Source organism: Desmodus rotundus, chromosome 13, assembly GCF_022682495.2.
Source record: "Desmodus rotundus isolate HL8 chromosome 13, HLdesRot8A.1, whole genome shotgun sequence".
NCBI classification, from domain to species: Eukaryota; Metazoa; Chordata; class Mammalia; order Chiroptera; family Phyllostomidae; genus Desmodus; species Desmodus rotundus.
Genome location: NC_071399.1, coordinates 55,573,289 through 55,581,949, shown reverse-complemented (window position 1 = coordinate 55,581,949; position 8,661 = coordinate 55,573,289). Strand labels below are relative to the sequence as shown.

Below are 8,661 nucleotides of genomic sequence, written 5' to 3'. Positions count from 1 at the left end.
TTCCAGACTGGATGGTTACCCATGGTATACTTTATGAATTGTAAAGAAAATCCTGTAAAGGCTTTTGTACTTTGAGATTTTTCCACTCTTACAATTTGTATGTACCTTACTTAGATTCAGCTTTTTGAACTCTAAAGTTCGTATAATAGCACACATTTTAGTTTTAGTATTTAATTCTATCAGATAGAACAATATGACAAATTTTAATATCTCCAGACTTAGATACTTAATCAAATTAATTATTGTGATTATTTTTTTATCTAAAGCATTTGGGAGTATTTATTTTTTTGTTATTGTTTCCACTTGTAGAGAGCCATTTGTTGATTAATTGGCAACACTAAGTAACCTGGAATATTTACATCCTGCCTACATTCTAACCTGTTTTAATCTTTATTTTTAATTGATATAGATATACGTGTGTGTATGCAGTTTAATCCTCACCTGAGGATAAGTTCTTACTGATTTGAGAGAGAGAGTGAGAGAGAAACATTAACATGAGAGAGAACCATCGACCAGTTGCCTCCCATATGGGCACTGACCAACCACGAATCAAACCCTCAGTTCTTTTGTGCACAGATGACTCTCCAACCATCTGAGCCATTCAGACAGGGCCAATAAATAGTTCTCTTGATGACTGCAGACATGTCAGCTGTGTGATAGTATTCAGAAACATCACAGTAGTTTTCCTGATCAGTACATAGTCTTCAATAATTATAAGGAGTTATTTATATGAAATTGCTGTCAAACCAATAAGGCTGCATTTACGCACCCATCATTTTCCAGATTGTTAGTAACCATGCTTTTCCAGATTGTCCAAGTAACCTTGCCTCCTTGTGTCACAAGTAGCAAGTCACTCACTTTCACCTCAACGACGGTACCTTTCGTGATAACACCCTAAACTGTATAAAGTGGGGATGAGGGATTTTTCTTTACACCAAATATTGGCAGGTGAAAGTTGGCTGTCAGTTCAGAATGTGTTACATGGGCCTTCTTGTTATGTAAACCCATTGGCCTAATGAACCTTTCACATTTAGGTGGTTTTCAAGTAAAGCCATTCCAACAAAACAGACTTTAGTAAGTAACCTTCCTCTTCCATGCTATCTTCTTTCTCTTTCCTGTTGGAATAACTTTTAATACCACTTTCTCCCTGGGCATGAACTTTGGCCAGAGGGACTTCCTATTTTCCCATCACTTTTTCTTGTGTGTGTGTGTGTGTGTGTTTAATGATACTGGAAATCAGCCCAGGACTACCCCTTTTGGTCCAGCAGATATGCCAGTACTGCTCCTTGTGGAGCCTATTCATACTTATTTTGTCCGGCATTTCTCTTTTCATGAATCTGGATAGTCTTTTTCATTTGTGTTTTCTCAGCATGGCGCTGTGTATGGTAGAGCTTAGCCTTCAGACCAATCATCTTTTTTGCCTTGTTTGAACATTCATGAGCCTCTTGACTTCCCATCTTTCCCTTTTCTCATCGTAATTCAAACAATGCTTGTGATGTAACTAGTATAATTGTTCTGTGGCATGGTTACTGCTTCTGAGTTTCTGGGTGCAGCTCTCTTGACCAGAAAGAGCTCCCTAATTTCAGGTCTCAGAGATGCATGAGCCAACAACACACAACACACAGCAGGTAATTGATACTTTGCTGAATGTCTCTAAGAAAAAAAAATGAAGGTGATTCTTTTTTTCCTTTTTGAATCACAGAGGAGGAAAACATCTGTTAAAATTATTCATTTAAGTCTCAGTTGACAAGACCATCAAACTAAGTCTGTATCTTCCCTGAGCATCAACAAATTGGCTTTCTCTATACAAAGAAAAGACAATTCTTCCTTCATAGATTCTCTCATTTGATTTGAAACATGTTACCCATATACAAGACATATGCTGTCCCCTCTTCCAAAAGCACTCCTTCCCTCAGTCACAGATTTACTGACCTGTTTTCTGTTCTTTCTTCTTAACGTTTGTTGAAAAATTTCAGATGTCTGCATACAAATCCCCTCCCATCTTATATTGATCTTGGGAATATCTTTCCTCCTCTAGAAAATGATAACAATAATATTGTCTTAGTCCTTTTGGCCTCCTATAACAAAAATACAATAGACTATGAATTATAAACAGCAGAAATTAATTCTCATAGTTTTGGATACTGGGAAGTTCAATGTCAAGGCACCCGCAGATTCAGTATATGGTGAGGGATCACTTCCTGCTTTATAGATGGCCATCTTTTTGCTGTATCTTCACAAATCAGAAGGGACAAGGGATCGCTCTGGGGTCTCTTTTATAAAGGAACTAATTCCATTCCTGGGGGCTCCACCATCATGACTTCATCACTTTCCAAAAGCCTTTCAACCTAATATATTAGGGGTTAGGATTTCAACATGTGAATTATAAGAGGGCATAAACATGCAGTCTGGAGCAAATACCAATCTTGATTTTTGGCAATATCATATAAGTCCATCAAACCAAACTAAGAATATATAAGCATTTATAAAATAACTTGTTGCTCTATGAGAATTAAATAAAAATATAATTTGAGGCACTGCATACAGATTATATTTGTACTCGTGTTCTAGTCAACGTTGGGCTTTTCGGGAACTGGCCAAGGGTTGCAACCCTACTTTCCAGGCCAAAAGATTTTTTGGAATCTTTCCTGTCGAGGCCACCAGTACTAGTTATGCAGGATGCTTAGCATTTCAGGCAAAACAGAAAACCAGAAAATTCTTACTTATTTAGCAAAGGGCTCTTAAAGTAGCAGGATTATTTTGTTTTGAAGAAAAATAAAAATCTCTTCTGTTGGTGGCCTGAGGAAGTTTGGGATTTTTTTCTTTTTGTGTAGAAATGATTTTAATTAATTTCTTTACTGATTTTCACTTCTAAAGCCTTTAGTGTTTATGTAATTACAACTTCCCTACAGAATCAGAGTAGTAAGGTAATGAGAACCTATAAAGCTTTGATAAAAATAACTGTTCAAATAACATTGGTAAAGGCTAAAGGAATGATAGAGTATCCTAAAGAGAAAGTAAAAACTTTCTTATTTCTTGGAATAATTCCATTTAAGGTTATTTCCACCTGTGATAATTATTATTTCATAAATCAAATGTTAACTTAAAGTATATATGATAATAATAATAATAATAATAATAATAATAACCATGATGTGTTTAAGTGATTTCTGTATCTTTCCCTAAAGAACAGGACTAAATATATTGTGCTTATTTGCTGGGTTTAAGATGAGGGAATGAGAATAACTTTGGGCAATAGACCAGTTAGGGGCTGACACCTCATTCAGGTACTCATAAAGTACCCACCCTTTCTGGAGCATTCCTCAGGTGCCAAGCAAGCACTGTATAGAAAATGTTCCTTAGGGCATTTTATTTAGTTCTTTCAATGCACTAATGAGATATGTATAATTATTTGTAGCAGAAGCATTAAGGACATTTTCTAGATTTTATAGTAAATTAATTTTAAGGACAATGTAATGGGGTACAGCCAGGGCCAGACCAACAGGGATTTGTAATGGGGTCCAGAACTTTGGGTGTTGGGAAATATGGGATATCCCCACCCCACAAGTCTGGATAGGGGATGGGACACATGGAGTGGAGACTTTTAGAGTTATTTTGCATATCAATAATAGCAGGATAGCTTCATACTTGATATGCAAAAATGGTTATTTTGCATACCAACAAGTCTAGCTAGGGAGACGGGAGTCACTGTAACGGGTCATGTAACTGGGAGACATTTCCTCTGGTTACAGCGCCTGCCTGCATGAGAGCTTGGAGATGGTTCACTCTGAGCCAGGGGGCCACGCCTGCCGGGATTAACCATGGCAGCCAAGAGAAACAGAAAAATGTGGGAATGCTGGCAGGTGTAGTCAATTGTGGAAGGAGTCAGAAATGGGGTTAGGGAGGAGGATCCAGGCTGGGATTTAAAACTAAAGGCAGGCCACCACGAGGGACAGAGGACAATTCGAAACTATGCCAGAAGGAAAGGGGTAAAAGGACTCTGGCTCATGGGTCATGAGGAGGTGCCACTCGGTTTTGGATAAAGAACTGGAGATCACAGAGGTGGCGACACAGCTGATGGTGCCAGGTACCGAGGGAGGCCTACTAGGTGAGCACAGATTGCTAGGAGGAACCGGGAGTCTAGCCAAGCTATGGACTTCTATTTATTTTCTTGAGATACGGTACCCCTGACTGGCTTGACTGGCCTGACTGGCCTGACTGGGCAAGGAGGAGATGGCAGGACTGTGTTTATTTGTGGGTGTTTTAAAGGGTATTTGGGATTTTAATGGCAACATTCCTCCATTACTCTGAACCTGTATAACTTTAGAATAAATAGATCCTTTCCTTTTCACCAAACTCTGGCATTAAGAGCCATACTTGCTAATACCTGGCAGTGGGAAAAGAACCCACAGTGACATGAAGACCTGGGGGAGACTTGTTTCGATAACAGCATCTGGGCCCCCCCAATGGGTCCATTCTGTAACAACAAGATTTTAACTAAAGCCAGTCTGGTTCTATAACTAGAATTCTTAACAGCCCTAACACATGAGACATTGTCCATTTATTTGAATAAACAGGACAGGCTTCTGACCCATGAACCACATGAAACACTATTACTTTGGCCTTGCCCTTAACATAAAAATGTAGAAAACTTCATAGACTAACTCTTTGTTTCCTGGAAAGTTGATAATAACAGTCTGCTTCCTTCACCCCATTATAGTTTAATCCATTGACCAATATTCGTCACCTCTCACCCCAAAGAGTGGTGATTAAGATGGTCTTATTCTCCTTAGCTTAACTGTGTTCAGGTTTCTTCCTACTCTAGGTCCCTGATTTCCCTTTTTGAGCATTGAATTGAAAAATTGCAATTGTAAATTCTCTGCCCTTTTGAGATGTACTATACATTTTCTTCCTATCTCTTGCCAATTTTACAACCCAGGAAATGTCTCTCTCAAGGAGCTGGGAACCACCTATTGAAATGTAAGCCTTGAAGGAGACAGCATACCTGTCTTCCTGTCTTTGTCAGCTGGTAGGAGGCTAATTTAGGCTAGGGTTCAGATAGAGACTAACACAGCACAGGCAGCAATTAACAAACTCAGGTGACCTAATCACAGAGAAAAATACATGTAAATACAGGAATAACTCAATGTGCTAAACACGTCCCACTAATCATATCTCCTCTCCCCCTACTTTCCTCTAGTACTTTCCACTAGCTCACCCAGTGCTTACAAACTCTCTAATCTTTCGTTGCAGTGAACTTGGATTCAGTTTCTCCTTTATTATAAAAGTATTGAATAAAGTCATTTTTGCCTATTCAAATTTCTCTGGAGAAAAGTTTTGCTTTGATAGTGAGGAAGAATAAAAATTGGCATGATATTTTAAAAAGTCACCACCTTCTCTGGAGAGATGAGCTGTGGAACTACTGTTTTACAGCTTTGTTCATTCTTCAGTGCAGCATTCGATTATCTGCTTCTCCGTGCTGCTTGCCTGACACACTCCCTCAGAAATAAGTATCCTCTCTTTGCTATGTTATCTTACTCCATTTATAAACCTCCATGTTATATGCCCTTGCTCCCCCATTAGTTGGAGCATGCTGGTGATGATACTAATATTGTCGTATTCATATGTAAGAAGAAAAAGTGAAGAACTGTATTAGCACAGTTCTTTCTTAACACTGCCTCACTTCCTGAGCCAAGCTCTGCAAGCTACTGAGCAGTTGAGAACTAAATTTACAAAAGCAGAATTGAACATAATGAACTTCTTTGTGATACCTCAGGGCAGTAAGGAAAACTCTCCTGCAATACATTACCAAAGAGAGAGATAAGCATCAGTAAGTGTGAAAAGACATTGCCTTTGGGCAAAGTGCATTGTTTGGGAAAGTTACTCTACTGTTTATCTAGAAAACTAACAAAGAATTATTAAGAGAACTGCTGGAAAATTTGAAAATCCTTGAAGGAGGAAATTTGTTCCCCTATTTGATTTCTGTTGTGCAGTTAGAGTTCACCACTCTCTGTATACTGAGTGAGCATGGAAGAGAGAACAGTGGAGACCGGAGTAGTCAGACCAGAGGACAGAAGGCAGGGAATCCCTGGAGTGACAGGCTTCCAAGAGATGACACAGAGATTGTGACCCTGGAGGCTGGGAGCTCTGGCCATGCTGTGATCTCAGCAGAAAACTTCAGTTCAGTACTGCCAGCTAAAAATTATGTGGAAGATACGGGACCTTAAACAGTTAGCAAACTTGATTTAGCTATATCAACAGGGACTGGTGACACCTCCACTAAGCTCCACATACCTTTTGAAAATGAGTTGGGTCAACAGTGATGGTCAACAAATGGGGATAGCAACACCCTCCCAAACAAAGGCCATTTGTTCACACAAGAAAACTACCATTATGACAAAGAATTACCAAAGTAAGCCTCCCCGCCATTTTCCTCGTACCAACCCCAACACACCTCAAAGAAAATGAAAGGAAGAATGGGTAGGAGGTGTGGGAGAGCAGACTACACTCCCCACTCCACCGGAGTGAAGAAGGCATAGTCTGGTCTACAAGGGATGAGAGGGTGAGTTGAAAGGGAAACTCACCATTTAAAATAAATGGGCATATTAAGTTTCAGTGATAAGTATGAGATGCCTATAAATTTGTAAAACCACAGAGAGATATTCAGTGATCTCAGGGAAAATATCATTATATATCAATTATTTAAGATCTCACTTAGATTGACTGCATTGTCCCCACCATCTACAATATTCCTTTCATATAATGAGTGTTTAGCGAGTCTTTTTGACTCAGTTACTTGGAATGAAATAGAGTTTAGAGACTAAGAAACTATCTAGATAAACTTTTGCCCAGTTGTAACAACAGAATAAGAAATGGAATTAATTACCTTGACTAAGTGATCTATTGGTAGGTAGTGTGAAAATAACTGGTTTTAAGGGGGAAAGATGTACATGGATCTGTTGCAACTACTGAGACTTTGTTAGGGCAAAACAGGCATAAATGCCAACTATACATATCAATGCAGAAACAGCTGCAGAACACAACTAAACAATTTGCAAAAAGTGATGAGTATTGCCTCTTCCTGGGAAAATGTTTATGTCCCAGAAAAAAAGAGAAATTGGAAGACAATCCTGCAACAAAAATAGAAACCAATTCATTCATCTTTTTTCTTAGCAAAATTGTATTATTAGCTTAATATTTGAAGGTATGCATATGCTTGTGTATTGAGGATATTTTGTGAGCTTTTAAACAAATTATTTTGCCAAGATTCATGTTTATTTTATTGAAAGGCAATGAACACAAATCCTTAGTGAATTGAGATAAGTGCATCTGAATCCTTTATTTCTTTTCCAAACACTTTTGTTGGCTTACCTGGTGAAACAATGAACATTTGAAAGCGCATTCCTTAATTATAAATGCATCAATTAAAAATTGCCATACTTCCACACCCTGCTTGAGTTTTTTTCTTCTTCTATGAAATAACTATAATAACTCTGTTCTATTTCACCAGGGAACTGTGAGGAATAACTAGTAAAAGTGATTGCAGCATAACTCTGTTAAAGTAAAAGTGTGATGTAAATGCTAAATAAGACCAAGGGTCAGAAACACACAACCTGCATAACAGAGTAATACATCTAAATAAATACATGAGACAAATTTCACAACAACCAGAGAAGCCTTAGTGCTCAGGCAGATTTTAATAATTTTCAAGGGAAGCCTTTCTGGGGGCAATAGATTGATACTGACTCCTTTCAGAAGATAGTTCTCTGAGTAAAAAAATTCCTCTCATCCTGATTACTAACCATATCCTTGATTACATGCTAAAGGAAGGCAGGCAGGACAGGAGTAACCATCTGCATTATGCAGCACATTCCACAAGTTCAATTCTGCCCTTAGTCATTGAGAATCTAGCACTCACTGCAAGTCGGCATTTCCTTAGACTTTTTATGGGAAGCCTATGAAGGAGAGCTGAGGTTGTCTATTCTAAAAATAAAAATTAGGGAGGAATGCACTTAGCACTCACTACTTAGTCCCTCAAACAGTCCTCTGAAGAAATTTTATAAGTACTTTAGATGCCACTACAAAATTGAGTTCAGTATTCCTGTATTTACCTATGTCTTTTGTCTGAGTATTATAAGATTTCAAATTACTTCACAAACTTCCACTGTATTTTTTCCACTGCTACTATGATATAAGGAGGTGAATATTCTACCTTCCCTTTAATATATTCTTTTAACAAGTGAGAAAAATTTTCTTCAAAAAATCTTTACTAGGGATGGCCAACCCATTCAAAGAAAATTGTCCCTGACAGCTTTACTCCTTTTTAGAATTGAACTTCAACTGTATCTTCTTTTCTTTTTTAAGGCCCTGAAATAATTGGAAGAATATTTTTATTATACCATCCATCTGGGGTACCATGAGAAGGGCCATTCGTTTGGTGGTATTTTTGGCAGTGTCTTAGGTGGGATGTTTGATATGTCATGAGAAAGATGGCCCTCAGATTTCCAGCGCATTCGTACAGGCACCAGGAAGATCAGAGGGGAAAGATCAGCTTCTAATTAGTAACCTATAAAATGTCCGTCTTTTCACTTTGGGTTCTGACTAATTCTTATAACAGCACTTTTTTTGTTGTTAACATTCTTTAGTCTTTTTTTTTCCTTT

At 38.1% G+C, this 8,661-nt stretch overlaps 1 pseudogene; it reads right to left on the bottom strand.

Moving 5' to 3' along the window:
* Positions 1-741: 741 nt before the first annotated feature.
* LOC112311459 (ribosome biogenesis protein NSA2 homolog pseudogene) lies at positions 742-1,457 on the bottom strand (annotated as a pseudogene).
* Positions 1,458-8,661: the final 7,204 nt, after the last annotated feature.